The sequence below is a fragment of the Electrona antarctica genome (assembly GCF_951216825.1).
Source record: "Electrona antarctica genome assembly, chromosome: 8".
Classification (NCBI taxonomy): Eukaryota; Metazoa; Chordata; class Actinopteri; order Myctophiformes; family Myctophidae; genus Electrona; species Electrona antarctica.
Genome location: NC_136789.1, coordinates 58,520,489 through 58,536,039, shown reverse-complemented (window position 1 = coordinate 58,536,039; position 15,551 = coordinate 58,520,489).

Here is a 15,551-nt window from a genome sequence, read left to right as displayed (position 1 = left end):
CGGAGTTATTTTTGTCTTTTTTTCAAATCCTTGTTTTTCATAATTTATGACCATGGCGATGGGCTATAGCCCATGGTCTCGAACGGCATACTATAGCATGCAGTTTTCCATCATTTTTGAGGATTTGAAAAAAAGACGAAAATCACTCCGAGACCATGGGCTATAGCCCATGGTCTCGGAGTGATTTTCGTCTTTTTTTCCCATGGTCTCGAACTATAGCATGCCGTTTTCCATCATTTTTGAGGATTTGAAAAAAAGACGAAAATCACTCCGAGACCATGGGCTATAGCCCATCGTCTCGGAGTCATTTTCGTCTTTTTTTCAAATCCTTCTTTTTCATAATTTATGACCATGGCGATGGGCTATAGCCCATGGTCTCGAACGGCATACTATAGCAGGCCGTTTTGCATCATTTTTGAGGATTTGAAAAAAAGACGAAAATGACTCCGAGACGATGGGCTATAGCCCATGGTCTCGGAGTGATTTTCGTATTTTTTTCTCATGGTCTCGAACGGTATACTATAGCATGCCGTTATCCATCCTTTTTGAGGATTTGGAAAAAAGACGAAAATCACTCCGAGACCATGGGCTATAGTCCATCGTCTCGGAGTCATTTTCGTCTTTTTTTCAAATCCTTGTTTTTCATCATTTATGACCATGGCGATGGGCTATAGCCCATGGTCTCGAACGGCATGCTATAGTATTCCGTTTTCCATCATTTTTGAGGATTTGAAAAAAAGACGAAAATCACTCCGAGACCATGGGCTATAGCCCATCGTCTCGGAGTCATTTTCGTCTTTTTTTCAAATCCTTGTTTTTCATAATTTATGACCATGGCGATGGGCTATAGCCCATGGTCTCGAACGGTATACTATAGCATGCCGTTATCCATCCTTTTTGAGGATTTGAAAAAAAGACGAAAATCACTCCGAGACCATGGGCTATAGCCCATCGTCTCGGAGTCATTTTCGTCTTTTTTTCAAATCCTTGTTTTTCATCATTTATGACCATGGCGATGGGCTATAGCCCATGGTCTCGAACGGCATGCTATAGTATTCCGTTTTGCATCATTTTTGAGGATTTGAAAAAAAGACGAAAATCACTCCGAGACCATGGGCTATAGCCCATCGTCTCGGAGTAATTTTCGTCTTTGTTTCAAATCCTCGTTTTTCATCATTTATAACCATGGCGATGGGCTATAGCCCATGGTCTCGAACGGCATACTATAGCATGCCGTTTTCCATCATTTTTGAGGATTTGAAAAAAAGACGAAAATCACTCCGAGACCATGGGCTATAGCCCATCGTCTCGGAGTCATTTTCGTCTTTTTTTCAAATCCTTGTTTTTCATAATTTATGACCATGGCGATGGGCTATAGCCCATGGTCTCGAACGGCATACTATAGCATGCCGTTTTCCATCATTTTTGAGGATTTGAAAAAAAGACGAAAATGACTCCGAGACGATGGGCTATAGCCCATGGTCTCGGAGTGATTTTTGTCTTTTTTTCAAATCCTTGTTTTTCATCATTTATGACCATGGCGATGGGCTATAGCCCATGGTCTCGAACGGCATACTATAGCATGCCGTTTTCCATCATTTTTGAGGATTTGAAAAAAAGACGAAAATGACTCCGAGACGATGGGCTATAGCCCATAGTCTCGGAGTGATTTTCGTCTTTTTTTCCCATGGTCTCGAACGGCATACTATAGCATGCCGTTTTGCATCATTTTTGAGGATTTGAAAAAAAGACGAAAATCACTCCGAGTCGAGACCATGGGCTATAGCCCATCGTCTTGGAGTCATTTTCGTCTTTTTTTCAAATCCTTGTTTTTCATCATTTATGACCATGGCGATGGGCTATAGCCCATGGTCTCGAACGGCATACTATAGCATGCCGTTTTGCATCATTTTTGAGGATTTGAAAAAAAGACGAAAATCACTCCGAGACCATGGGCTATATCCCATCGTCTCGGAGTCATTTTCGTCTTTTTTTCAAATCCTCGTTTTTCATCATTTATGACCATGGCGATGGTCTCGAACGGCATACTACAGCATGCCGTTTTGCATCATTTTTGAGGATTTGAAAAAAAGACGAAAATCACTCCGAGACCATGGGCTATAGTCCATAGTCTCGGAGTCATTTTCGTCTTTTTTTCAAATCCTTGTTTTTCATAATTTATGACCATGGCGATGGGCTATAGCCCATGGTCTCGAACGGCATGCTATAGTATTCCGTTTTGCATCATTTTTGAGGATTTGAAAAAAAGACGAAAATCACTCCGAGACCATGGGCTATAGCCCATGGTCTCGGAGTGATTTTCGTCTTTTTTTCAAATCCTTGTTTTTCATAATTTATGACCATGGCGATGGGCTATAGCCCATGGTCTCTAACGGCATACTATAGCATGCCGTTTTCCATCATTTTTGAGGATTTGAAAAAAAGACGAAAATGACTCCGAGACCATGGGCTATAGCCCATGGTCTCGGAGTTATTTTTGTCTTTTTTTCAAATCCTTGTTTTTCATAATTTATGACCATGGCGATGGGCTATAGCCCATGGTCTCGAACGGCATACTATAGCATGCAGTTTTCCATCATTTTTGAGGATTTGAAAAAAAGACGAAAATCACTCCGAGACCATGGGCTATAGCCCATGGTCTCGGAGTGATTTTCGTCTTTTTTTCCCATGGTCTCGAACTATAGCATGCCGTTTTCCATCATTTTTGAGGATTTGAAAAAAAGACGAAAATCACTCCGAGACCATGGGCTATAGCCCATCGTCTCGGAGTCATTTTCGTCTTTTTTTCAAATCCTTCTTTTTCATAATTTATGACCATGGCGATGGGCTATAGCCCATGGTCTCGAACGGCATACTATAGCATGCCGTTTTCCATCATTTTTGAGGATTTGAAAAAAAGACGAAAATCACTCCGAGTCGAGACCATGGGCTATAGCCCATCGTCTCGGAGTCATTTTCGTATTTTTTTCAAATCCTCGTTTTTCATCATTTATGACCATGGCGATGGGCTATAGCCCATGGTCTCGAACGGCATACTATAGCATGCCGTTTTTCATCATTTTTGAGGATTTGAAAAAAAGACGAAAATCACTCCGAGACCATGGGCTATAGCCCATCGTCTCGGAGTCATTTTCGTCTTTTTTTCAAATCCTTGTTTTTCATAATTTATGACCATGGCGATGGGCTATAGCCCATGGTCTCGAACGGCATACTATAGCATGCCGTTTTGCATCATATTTGAGGATTTAAAAAAAAAAAGACGAAAATCATTCCGAGACCATGGGCTATAGCCCATCGTCTCGGAGTCATTTTCGTCTTTTTTTCAAATCCTTGTTTTTCATCATTTATGACCATGGCGATGGGCTATAGCCCATGGTCTCGAACGGCATGCTATAATATTCCGTTTTGCATCATTTTTGAGGATTTGAAAAAAAGACGAAAATCACTCCGAGACCATGGGCTATAGCCCATCGTCTCGGAGTAATTTTCGTCTTTTTTTCAAATCCTCGTTTTTCATCATTTATAACCATGGCGATGGGCTATAGCCCATGGTCTCGAACGGCATACTATAGCATGCCGTTTTCCATCATTTTTGAGGATTTGAAAAAAAGACGAAAATCACTCCGAGACCATGGGCTATAGCCCATCGTCTCGGAGTCATTTTCGTCTTTTTTTCAAATCCTTGTTTTTCATAATTTATGACCATGGCGATGGGCTATAGCCCATGGTCTCGAACGGCATACTATAGCATGCCGTTTTGCATCATTTTTGAGGATTTGAAAAAAAGACGAAAATCACTCCGAGACCATGGGCTATAGCCCATCGTCTCGGAGTAATTTTCGTCTTTTTTTCAAATCCTCGTTTTTCATCATTTATAACCATGGCGATGGGCTATAGCCCATGGTCTCGAACGGCATACTATAGCATGCCGTTTTCCATCATTTTTGAGGATTTGAAAAAAAGACGAAAATCACTCAGAGTCGAGACCATGGGCTATAGCCCATCGTCTTGGAGTCATTTTCGTCTTTTTTTCAAATCCTTGTTTTTCATAATTTATGACCATGGCGATGGGCTATAGCCCATGGTCTCGAACGGTATACTATAGCATGCCGTTATCCATCCTTTTTGAGGATTTGAAAAAAAGACGAAAATCACTCCGAGTCCATGGGCTATAGCCCATCGTCTCGGAGTCATTTTCGTCTTTTTTTCAAATCCTTGTTTTTCATAATTTATGACCATGGCGATGGGCTATAGCCCATGGTCTCGAACGGCATACTATAGCATGCCGTTTTGCATCATTTTTGAGGATTTGAAAAAAAGACGAAAATCACTCCGAGACCATGGGCTATAGCCCATCGTCTCGGAGTCATTTTCGTCTTTTTTTCAAATGCTTGTTTTTCATCATTTATGACCATGGCGATGGGCTATAGCCCATGGTCTCGAACGGCATGCTATAGTATTCCGTTTTGCATCATTTTTGAGGATTTGAAAAAAAGACGAAAATCACTCCGAGACCATGGGCTATAGCCCATCGTCTCGGAGTAATTTTCGTCTTTTTTTCAAATCCTCGTTTTTCATCATTTATAACCATGGTGATGGGCTATAGCCCATGGTCTCGAACGGCATACTATAGCATGCCGTTTTCCATCATTTTTGAGGATTTGAAAAAAAGACGAAAATGACTCCGAGACGATGGGCTATAGCCCATGGTCTCGGAGTGATTTTTGTCTTTTTTTAAAATCCTTGTTTTTCATCATTTATGACCATGGCGATGGGCTATAGCCCATGGTCTCGAACGGCATACTATAGCATGCCGTTTTCCATCCTTTTTGAGGATTTGAAAAAAAGACGAAAATCACTCCGAGTCCATGGGCTATAGCCCATCGTCTCGGAGTCATTTTCGTCTTTTTTTCAAATCCTTGTTTTTCATCATTTATGACCATGGCGATGGGCTATAGCCCATGGTCTCGAACGGCATGCTATAGTATTCCGTTTTGCATAATTTTTGAGGATTTGAAAAAAAGATGAAAATCACTCCGAGACGATGGGCTATAGCCCATGGTCTCGGAGTGATTTTTGTCTTTTTTTCAAATCCTTGTTTTTCATCATTTATGACCATGGCGATGGGCTATAGCCCATGGTCTCGAACGGCATACTATAGCATGCCGTTTTCCATCATTTTTGAGGATTTGAAAAAAAGACGAAAATCACTCCGAGTCCATGGGCTATAGCCCATCGTCTCGGAGTCATTTTCGTCTTTTTTTCAAATCCTTGTTTTTCATAATTTATGACCATGGCGATGGGCCCATGGTCTCGAACGGCATACTATAGCATGCCGTTTTGCATCATTTTTGAGGATTTGAAAAAAAGACGAAAATGACTCCGAGACGATGGGCTATAGCCCATGGTCTCGGAGTGATTTTCGTCTTTTTTTCAAATGCTTGTTTTTCATCATTTATGACCATGGCGATGGGCTATAGCCCATGGTCTCGAACGGCATGCTATAGTATTCCGTTTTGCATCATTTTTGAGGATTTGAAAAAAAGACGAAAATCACTCCGAGACCATGGGCTATAGCCCATCGTCTCGGAGTAATTTTCGTCTTTTTTTCAAATCCTCGTTTGTCATCATTTATAACCATGGTGATGGGCTATAGCCCATGGTCTCGAACGGCATACTATAGCATGCCGTTTTCCATCATTTTTGAGGATTTGAAAAAAAGACGAAAATGACTCCGAGACGATGGGCTATAGCCCATGGTCTCGGAGTGATTTTTGTCTTTTTTTAAAATCCTTGTTTTTCATCATTTATGACCATGGCGATGGGCTATAGCCCATGGTCTCGAACGGCATACTATAGCATGCCGTTTTCCATCATTTTTGAGGATTTGAAAAAAAGACGAAAATCACTCCGAGTCGAGACCATGGGCTATAGCCCATCGTCTCGGAGTCATTTTCGTCTTTTTTTCAAATCCTTGTTTTTCATAATTTATGACCATGGCGATGGGCTATAGCCCATGGTCTCGAACGGTATACTATAGCATGCCGTTATCCATCCTTTTTGAGGATTTGAAAAAAAGACGAAAATCACTCCGAGTCCATGGGCTATAGCCCATCGTCTCGGAGTCATTTTCGTCTTTTTTTCAAATCCTTGTTTTTCATCATTTATGACCATGGCGATGGGCTATAGCCCATGGTCTCGAACGGCATGCTATAGTATTCCGTTTTGCATCATTTTTGAGGATTTGAAAAAAAGATGAAAATCACTCCGAGACGATGGGCTATAGCCCATGGTCTCGGAGTGATTTTTGTCTTTTTTTCAAATCCTTGTTTTTCATCATTTATGACCATGGCGATGGGCTATAGCCCATGGTCTCGAACGGCATACTATAGCATGCCGTTTTCCATCATTTTTGAGGATTTGAAAAAAAGACGAAAATCACTCCGAGACCATGGGCTATAGCCCATCGTCTCGGAGTCATTTTCGTCTTTTTTTCAAATCCTTGTTTTTCATAATTTATGACCATGGCGATGGGCTATAGCCCATGGTCTCGAACGGCATACTATAGCATGCCGTTTTGCATCATTTTTGAGGATTTGAAAAAAAGACGAAAATGACTCCGAGACCATGGGCTATAGCCCATGGTCTCGGAGTGATTTTCGTATTTTTTTCTCATGGTCTCGAACGGTATACTATAGCATGCCGTTATCCATCCTTTTTGAGGATTTGGAAAAAAGACGAAAATCACTCCGAGACCATGGGCTATAGCCCATCGTCTCGGAGTCATTTTCGTCTTTTTTTCAAATCCTCGTTTTTCATCATTTATGACCATGGCGATGGGCTATAGCCCATGGTCTCGAACGGCATACTATAGCATGCCGTTTTGCATCATTTTTGAGGATTTGAAAAAAAGACGAAAATCACTCCGAGACCATGGGCTATAGCCCATCGTCTCGGAGTAATTTTCGTCTTTTTTTCAAATCCTCGTTTTTCATCATTTATAACCATGGCGATGGGCTATAGCCCATGGTCTCGAACGGCATACTATAGCATGCCTTTTTCCATAATTTTTGAGGATTTGAAAAAAATACGAAAATCACTCCGAGACCATGGGCTATAGCCCATCGTCTCTGAGTCATTTTCGTCTTTTTTTCCCATGGTCTCGAACGGTATACTAAAGCATGCCGTTATCCATCCTTTTTGAGGTTTTGAAAAAAAGACGAAAATCACTCCGAGACCATGGGCTATAGCCCATGGTCTCGGAGTGATTTTCGTCTTTTTTTCAAATCCTTGTTTTTCATCATTTATGACCATGGCGATGGGCTATAGCCCATGGTCTCGAACGGCATACTATAGCATGCCGTTTTCCATCATTTTTGAGGATTTGAAAAAAAGACGAAAATGACTCCGAGACGATGGGCTATAGCCCATGGTCTCGGAGTGATTTTTGTCTTTTTTTCAAATCCTTGTTTTTCATCATTTATGACCATGGCGATGGGCTATAGCCCATGGTCTCGAACGGCATACTATAGCATGCCGTTTTCCATCATTTTTGAGGATTTGAAAAAAAGACGAAAATCACTCCGAGACCATGGGCTATAGCCCATCGTCTCGGAGTCATTTTCGTCTTTTTTTCAAATCCTTGTTTTTCATAATTTATGACCATGGCGATGGGCCCATGGTCTCGAACGGCATACTATAGCATGCCGTTTTGCATCATTTTTGAGGATTTGAAAAAAAGACGAAAATGACTCCGAGACGATGGGCTATAGCCCATGGTCTCGGAGTGATTTTCGTATTTTTTTCCCATGGTCTCGAACTGTATACTATAGCATGCCGTTATCCATCCTTTTTGAGGATTTGAAAAAAAGACGAAAATCACTCCGAGACCATGGGCTATAGCCCATCGTCTCGGAGTCATTTTCGTCTTTTTTTCAAATCCTTGTTTTTCATCATTTATGACCATGGCGATGGGCTATAGCCCATGGTCTCGAACGGCATACTATAGCATGCCGTTTTCCATCATTTTTGAGGATTTGAAAAAAAGACGAAAATCACTCCGAGACCATGGGCTATAGCCCATCGTCTCGGAGTCATTTTCGTCTTTTTTTCAAATCCTTGTTTTTCATAATTTATGACCATGGCGATGGGCTATAGCCCATGGTCTCGAACGGCATACTATAGCATGCCGTTTTGCATCATTTTTGAGGATTTGAAAAAAAGACGAAAATGACTCCGAGACCATGGGCTATAGCCCATGGTCTCGGAGTGATTTTCGTATTTTTTTCTCATGGTCTCGAACGGTATACTATAGCATGCCGTTATCCATCCTTTTTGAGGATTTGGAAAAAAGACGAAAATCACTCCGAGACCATGGGCTATAGCCCATCGTCTCGGAGTCATTTTCGTCTTTTTTTCAAATCCTTTTTTTTCATCATTTATGACCATGGCGATGGGCTATAGCCCATGGTCTCGAACGGCATACTATAGCATGCCGTTTTGCATCATTTTTGAGGATTTGAAAAAAAGACGAAAATCACTCCGAGACCATGGGCTATAGCCCATCGTCTCGGAGTCATTTTCGACTTTTTTTCAAATCCTTGTTTTTCATCATTTATGACCATGGCGATGGGCTATAGCCCATGGTCTCGAACGGCATACTATAGCATGCCGTTTTGCATCATTTTTGAGGATTTGAAAAAAAGACGAAAATCACTCCGAGACCATGGGCTATAGCCCATCGTCTCGGAGTAATTTTCGTCTTTTTTTCAAATCCTCGTTTTTCATCATTTATAACCATGGCGATGGGCTATAGCCCATGGTCTCGAACGGCATACTATAGCATGCCGTTTTCCATCATTTTTGAGGATTTGAAAAAAAGACGAAAATCACTCCGAGACCATGGGCTATAGCCCATCGTCTCGGAGTCATTTTCGTCTTTTTTTCAAATCCTTGTTTTTCATCATTTATGACCATGGCGATGGGCTATAGCCCATGGTCTCGAACGGCATACTATAGCATGCCGTTTTGCATCATTTTTGAGGATTTGAAAAAAAGACGAAAATCACTCCGAGACCATGGGCTATAGCCCATCGTCTCGGAGTCATTTTCGTCTTTTTTTCAAATCCTTGTTTTTCATCATTTATGACCATGGCGATGGGCTATAGCCCATGGTCTCGAACGGCATGCTATAGTATTCCGTTTTGCATCATTTTTGAGGATTTGAAAAAAAGACGAAAATCACTCCGAGACCATGGGCTATAGCCCATCGTCTCGGAGTAATTTTCGTCTTTTTTTCAAATCCTTGTTTTTCATCATTTATAACCATGGCGATGGGCTATAGCCCATGGTATCGAACGGCATACTATAGCATGCCGTTTTCCATCATTTTTGAGGATTTGAAAAAAAGACGAAAATCACTCCGAGTCGAGACCATGGGCTATAGCCCATCGTCTCGGAGTCATTTTCGTCTTTTTTTCAAATCCTCGTTTTTCATCATTTATGACCATGGCGATGGGCTATAGCCCATGGTCTCGAACGGCATACTATAGCATGCCGTTTTCCATCATTTTTGAGGATTTGAAAAAAAGACGAAAATCACTCCGAGACCATGGGCTATAGCCCATCGTCTCGGAGTCATTTTCGTCTTTTTTTCAAATCCTTGTTTTTCATAATTTATGACCATGGCGATGGGCTATAGCCCATGGTCTCGAACGGTATACTATAGCATGCCGTTATCCATCCTTTTTGAGGATTTGAAAAAAAGACGAAAATCACTCCGAGACCATGGGCTATAGCCCATCGTCTCGGAGTCATTTTCGTCTTTTTTTCAAATCCTTGTTTTTCATCATTTATGACCATGGCGATGGGCTATAGCCCATGGTCTCGAACGGCATGCTATAGTATTCCGTTTTGCATCATTTTTGAGGATTTGAAAAAAAGACGAAAATCACTCCGAGACCATGGGCTATAGCCCATCGTCTCGGAGTAATTTTCGTCTTTGTTTCAAATCCTCGTTTTTCATCATTTATAACCATGGCGATGGGCTATAGCCCATGGTCTCGAACGGCATACTATAGCATGCCGTTTTCCATCATTTTTGAGGATTTGAAAAAAAGACGAAAATCACTCCGAGACCATGGGCTATAGCCCATCGTCTCGGAGTCATTTTCGTCTTTTTTTCAAATCCTTGTTTTTCATAATTTATGACCATGGCGATGGGCTATAGCCCATGGTCTCGAACGGCATACTATAGCATGCCGTTTTCCATCATTTTTGAGGATTTGAAAAAAAGACGAAAATGACTCCGAGACGATGGGCTATAGCCCATGGTCTCGGAGTGATTTTTGTCTTTTTTTCAAATCCTTGTTTTTCATCATTTATGACCATGGCGATGGGCTATAGCCCATGGTCTCGAACGGCATACTATAGCATGCCGTTTTCCATCATTTTTGAGGATTTGAAAAAAAGACGAAAATGACTCCGAGACGATGGGCTATAGCCCATGGTCTCGGATTGATTTTCGTCTTTTTTTCCCATGGTCTCGAACGGCATACTATAGCATGCCGTTTTGCATCATTTTTGAGGATTTGAAAAAAAGACGAAAATCACTCCGAGACCATGGGCTATATATAGCCCATCGTCTCGGAGTAATTTTCGTCTTTTTTTCAAATCCTCGTTTTTCATCATTTATAACCATGGCGATGGGCTATAGCCCATGGTCTCGAACGGCATACTATAGCATGCCGTTTTCCATCATTTTTGAGGATTTGAAAAAAAGACGAAAATCACTCCGAGTCGAGACCATGGGCTATAGCCCATCGTCTCGGAGTCATTTTCGTCTTTTTTTCAAATCCTTGTTTTTCATAATTTATGACCATGGCGATGGGCTATAGCCCATGGTCTCGAACGGCATACTATAGCATGCCGTTTTCCATCATTTTTGAGGATTTGAAAAAAAGACGAAAATCACTCCGAGACCATGGGCTATAGCCCATCGTCTCGGAGTCATTTTCGTCTTTTTTTCAAATCCTTGTTTTTCATAATTTATGACCATGGCGATGGGCTATAGCCCATGGTCTCGAACGGTATACTATAGCATGCCGTTATCCATCCTTTTTGAGGATTTGAAAAAAAGACGAAAATCACTCCGAGACCATGGGCTATAGCCCATCGTCTCGGAGTCATTTTCGTCTTTTTTTCAAATCCTTGTTTTTCATCATTTATGACCATGGCGATGGGCTATAGCCCATGGTCTCGAACGGCATGCTATAGTATTCCGTTTTGCATCATTTTTGAGGATTTGAAAAAAAGACGAAAATCACTCCGAGACCATGGGCTATAGCCCATCGTCTCGGAGTAATTTTCGTCTTTGTTTCAAATCCTCGTTTTTCATCATTTATAACCATGGCGATGGGCTATAGCCCATGGTCTCGAACGGCATACTATAGCATGCCGTTTTCCATCATTTTTGAGGATTTGAAAAAAAGACGAAAATCACTCCGAGACCATGGGCTATAGCCCATCGTCTCGGAGTCATTTTCGTCTTTTTTTCAAATCCTTGTTTTTCATAATTTATGACCATGGCGATGGGCTATAGCCCATGGTCTCGAACGGCATACTATAGCATGCCGTTTTCCATCATTTTTGAGGATTTGAAAAAAAGACGAAAATGACTCCGAGACGATGGGCTATAGCCCATGGTCTCGGAGTGATTTTTGTCTTTTTTTCAAATCCTTGTTTTTCATCATTTATGACCATGGCGATGGGCTATAGCCCATGGTCTCGAACGGCATACTATAGCATGCCGTTTTCCATCATTTTTGAGGATTTGAAAAAAAGACGAAAATGACTCCGAGACGATGGGCTATAGCCCATGGTCTCGGATTGATTTTCGTCTTTTTTTCCCATGGTCTCGAACGGCATACTATAGCATGCCGTTTTGCATCATTTTTGAGGATTTGAAAAAAAGACGAAAATCACTCCGAGACCATGGGCTATATATAGCCCATCGTCTCGGAGTAATTTTCGTCTTTTTTTCAAATCCTCGTTTTTCATCATTTATAACCATGGCGATGGGCTATAGCCCATGGTCTCGAACGGCATACTATAGCATGCCGTTTTCCATCATTTTTGAGGATTTGAAAAAAAGACGAAAATCACTCAGAGTCGAGACCATGGGCTATAGCCCATCGTCTTGGAGTCATTTTCGTCTTTTTTTCAAATCCTTGTTTTTCATCATTTATGACCATGGCGATGGGCTATAGCCCATGGTCTCGAACGGCATACTATAGCATGCCGTTTTGCATCATTTTTGAGGATTTGAAAAAAAGACGAAAATCACTCCGAGACCATGGGCTATAGCCCATCGTCTCGGAGTCATTTTCGTCTTTTTTTCAAATCCTCGTTTTTCATCATTTATGACCATGGCGATGGGCTATAGCCCATGGTCTCGAACGGCATACTATAGCATGCCGTTTTCCATCATTTCTGAGGATTTGAAAAAAAGACGAAAATCACTCCGAGACCATGGGCTATAGCCCATCGTCTCGGAGTCATTTTCGTCTTTTTTTCAAATCCTTGTTTTTCATAATTTATGACCATGGCGATGGGCTATAGCCCATGGTCTCGAACGGTATAGTATAGCATGCCGTTATCCATCCTTTTTGAGGATTTGAAAAAAAGACGAAAATCACTCCGAGTCCATGGGCTATAGCCCATCGTCTCGGAGTCATTTTCGTCTTTTTTTCAAATCCTTGTTTTTCATAATTTATGACCATGGCGATGGGCTATAGCCCATGGTCTCGAACGGCATACTATAGCATGCCGTTTTGCATCATTTTTGAGGATTTGAAAAAAAGACGAAAATCACTCCGAGACCATGGGCTATAGCCCATCGTCTCGGAGTCATTTTCGTCTTTTTTTCAAATGCTTGTTTTTCATCATTTATGACCATGGCGATGGGCTATAGCCCATGGTCTCGAACGGCATGCTATAGTATTCCGTTTTGCATCATTTTTGAGGATTTGAAAAAAAGACGAAAATCACTCCGAGACCATGGGCTATAGCCCATCGTCTCGGAGTAATTTTCGTCTTTTTTTCAAATCCTCGTTTTTCATCATTTATAACCATGGTGATGGGCTATAGCCCATGGTCTCGAACGGCATACTATAGCATGCCGTTTTCCATCATTTTTGAGGATTTGAAAAAAAGACGAAAATGACTCCGAGACGATGGGCTATAGCCCATGGTCTCGGAGTGATTTTTGTCTTTTTTTAAAATCCTTGTTTTTCATCATTTATGACCATGGCGATGGGCTATAGCCCATGGTCTCGAACGGCATACTATAGCATGCCGTTTTCCATCATTTTTGAGGATTTGAAAAAAAGACGAAAATCACTCCGAGTCGAGACCATGGGCTATAGCCCATCGTCTCGGAGTCATTTTCGTCTTTTTTTCAAATCCTTGTTTTTCATCATTTATGACCATGGCGATGGGCTATAGCCCATGGTCTCGAACGGCATGCTATAGTATTCCGTTTTGCATCATTTTTGAGGATTTGAAAAAAAGATGAAAATCACTCCGAGACGATGGGCTATAGCCCATGGTCTCGGAGTGATTTTTGTCTTTTTTTCAAATCCTTGTTTTTCATCATTTATGACCATGGCGATGGGCTATAGCCCATGGTCTCGAACGGCATACTATAGCATGCCGTTTTCCATCATTTTTGAGGATTTGAAAAAAAGACGAAAATCACTCCGAGACCATGGGCTATAGCCCATCGTCTCGGAGTCATTTTCGTCTTTTTTTCCCATGGTCTCGAACGGTATACTAAAGCATGCCGTTATCCATCCTTTTTGAGGTTTTGAAAAAAAGACGAAAATCACTCCGAGACCATGGGCTATAGCCAAGGGGGCAGGCAGACTTTCCAACGTTGAAGCTCTGGGTCCTAGTGGTAGGAGGAGGGACTACAGGCGGACCCGTGGATTCATGACCGGGAAACCCCGTGCAGCTGGGCTTTAACGTTGAGCGCCCGGTTGCCCTACGTCACTCAGGACCTCAAAGTTGAGGTCCTGGGAGGGACTTCCGGCAGTCTTCCGGGTGCTTCAAAACGCCACTGAGCAACTTCCACTGACATGAATAGCTGGGGGGGCGGAGCTTCGCGCAGTTCAGTCTCTATTATATATATACTCTATGGCTATAGCCCATGGTCTCGGAGTGATTTTCGTCTTTTTTTCAAATCCTTGTTTTTCATCATTTATGACCATGGCGATGGGCTATAGCCCATGGTCTCGAACGGCATACTATAGCATGCCGTTTTCCATCATTTTTGAGGATTTGAAAAAAAGACGAAAATGACTCCGAGACGATGGGCTATAGCCCATGGTCTCGGAGTGATTTTTGTCTTTTTTTCAAATCCTTGTTTTTCATCATTTATGACCATGGCGATGGGCTATAGCCCATGGTCTCGAACGGCATACTATAGCATGCCGTTTTCCATCATTTTTGAGGATTTGAAAAAAAGACGAAAATCACTCCGAGACCATGGGCTATAGCCCATCGTCTCGGAGTCATTTTCGTCTTTTTTTCAAATCCTTGTTTTTCATAATTTATGACCATGGCGATGGGCCCATGGTCTCGAACGGCATACTATAGCATGCCGTTTTGCATCATTTTTGAGGATTTGAAAAAAAGACGAAAATGACTCCGAGACGATGGGCTATAGCCCATGGTCACTCCGAGACCATGGGCTATAGCCCATCGTCTCGGAGTCATTTTCGTCTTTTTTTCAAATCCTTGTTTTTCATCATTTATGACCATGGCGATGGGCTATAGCCCATGGTCTCGAACGGCATACTATAGCATGCCGTTTTGCATAATTTTTGAGGATTTGAAAAAAAGACGAAAATCACTCCGAGACCATGGGCTATAGCCCATCGTCTCGGAGTCATTTTCGTCTTTTTTTCAAATCCTTGTTTTTCATCATTTATGACCATGGCGATGGGCTATAGCCCATGGTCTCGAACGGCATACTATAGCATGCCGTTTTGCATCATTTTTGAGGATTTGAAAAAAAGACGAAAATCACTCCGAGACCATGGGCTATAGCCCATCGTCTCGGAGTAATTTTCGTCTTTTTTTCAAATCCTCGTTTTTCATCATTTATAACCATGGCGATGGGCTATAGCCCATGGTCTCGAACGGCATACTATAGCATGCCGTTTTCCATCATTTTTGAGGATTTGAAAAAAAGACGAAAATCACTCCGAGACCATGGGCTATAGCCCATCGTCTCGGAGTCATTTTCGTCTTTTTTTCCCATGGTCTCGAACGGTATACTAAAGCATGCCGTTATCCATCCTTTTTGAGGTTTTGAAAAAAAGACGAAAATCACTCCGAGACCATGGGCTATAGCCCATGGTCTCGGAGTGATTTTCGTCTTTTTTTCAAATCCTTGTTTTTCATCATTTATGACCATGGCGATGGGCTATAGCCCATGGTCTCGAACGGCATACTATAGCATGCCGTTT